The 1831-nt window shown below is 57.2% G+C and overlaps 1 protein-coding gene across 1 annotated transcript in view; it reads right to left on the bottom strand.

Moving 5' to 3' along the window:
* Nucleotides 1–1831, bottom strand: part of MLPH (melanophilin) — a 46017-nt gene that overhangs the window by 11045 nt on the left and 33141 nt on the right. The gene's annotated exons all lie outside the window — the stretch shown is intronic.

Here is a 1831-nt window from a genome sequence, read left to right as displayed (position 1 = left end):
TATCCATCTATCCACCATCCATGCACCCATGCACCCACCCACTCATCCATTCATCCATCTACCCACCCACCCACTCATCCATCCATCCATCCATCTGCCCACCCACCCATTCATACCACATTTTGGTGACCCTATGGAGCAGACTTGGGTCCTCATGGGACTGACCACCCTGAGAATTTCACCCTCTCCTGCTCCCACTTCCTTCTAGAAAGGGTGAGTCACCCAGGTGACAGTGGAGAGCTGAGTGGAAAGACACCAGAAAGCACCACAGCCCTCAGGTGCCCTTTCTATGAGCACCTGCCTCCCCACCACCCTCTCCCACCAGCACCCCAGCCCAACTCTGCTTCACCAGCATTGCCCTGCCCCATTCCACTCTCCTGGGAGCCCAGCTTCTGCCCACGGTCACCAAAGGTCCTGCTTGAAGGTGACCCTGTGTGCAGAAGAGCAGGATGGGGGGCTAAGTGGGCGTCTCAGCTGCAGAGCTGCCCTGGCTCTCTTGGTCCTGAGAGCACACAGCTCTCCCAGTGTGGGGGCAGACCCCAGACAGAGCCCAGGGCTGCCCATTGGGGGAGGGGCAAAGGGACTCTGGGGGTGGTGGTTTGGAACGTATGTTGGAAGCAGGGACACTTCTATTTTGTTGGTGGGTAAGTGCCTGCAGATACACTCAAGTACACACAGGAGGCACATACACACATGTACACGAAGTTATACAGATACACACTCAGGCACAAATAATACCCATTTACATCGACAGTGCACACTGACATATAGGCACACAGTCTCGCATACACACACCCACAGGTTCACAGGCACACGCACACACACACACACATACACACTCATACTCCCCCACACACTAACACACAGACACACTCATTCTCACACACAGTCATTTCACACACACACTCACAGTCATTAGTTGCAAAGAGCCCTGGGCCCCCTGGGGCAGGTGTCAGGCCTGGTGATGAGGCCTGAAATGACCACAAGGGAGACATCCCTGAGTCACCTCAGACGGAGACAGGAGAAAATCGATTCCCTCCTCTACCCTCCAGCCCCATTCCTCAGCCCAGCGAGGCCTCTCCCAGCTGTGGCTGCTGACACCCCTTGTTTTCAAGGTTGGAAGAGGCACTTTGAGAGGCCACTGGTGTCAGACAGTGGGTAGCAGATTGGGGCCTCGAGGGTGGGGGGCAGATGCACCTGGGAAGCACACTGGTGCAGGGAATGACATAATGTCCCTTCTGGCACAGTCCTTGTGACAAAGGGGGGATGCTACCAGTTGAGTTCTGTACCCCAAATCTGTGACCACTGACTTGGCTGGACCAGCAGTCCTTACTAGATAGAGGGTGTGACTCAGGTCACCAGCCTTACCCCGGTCACCACCTGTCTGTCAGCGCCCTGCTGAAGTCACATGTGCATCTGATAGGAAACAGCAGGAGCGAGTCAGCAGCAGAGGGGGGGCCTGGCTCCCACCAAGAGGAGACAGGACCTGAGCATGTCCCTTGGGCCTGGGTCCCTGCACTGGGAGCCTCCTAGACCAGGACAGACAGAGAGGGGCAGCTCCACAGACACAGGGGACAGTGAGCAGCGGGGCAGCAGAAGCTGGAGGCCAGCAGGAGGGGGCGAGAGGGCTGCAGTGCATGGGACCAGGGTGTGGAGCGAGAGGACTTCCGTGCATGGGACCAGGGTGTGGAGCATCCTTGAAGGCTTTGGTGGTGTGTGCGGTCTCTGGGCAGTGTTGGCAGAGCTGAAGGACTTTGGAACACCTGCCTGAGCAGGCAAGAGGCTGAGAGCGAGAGCGAGAAGAGAGAGATCTGCAGCTACGGCGGAGAAG

Source organism: Echinops telfairi, unplaced genomic scaffold (genome assembly GCF_000313985.2).
Source record: "Echinops telfairi isolate 266 unplaced genomic scaffold, ASM31398v2 ScPeMD7_3;HRSCAF=10, whole genome shotgun sequence".
Taxonomy (NCBI): domain Eukaryota; kingdom Metazoa; phylum Chordata; class Mammalia; order Afrosoricida; family Tenrecidae; genus Echinops; species Echinops telfairi.
The sequence above is the reverse complement of the archived record's forward strand: the minus strand, read 5'-3'. Positions and strand labels throughout refer to the sequence as shown.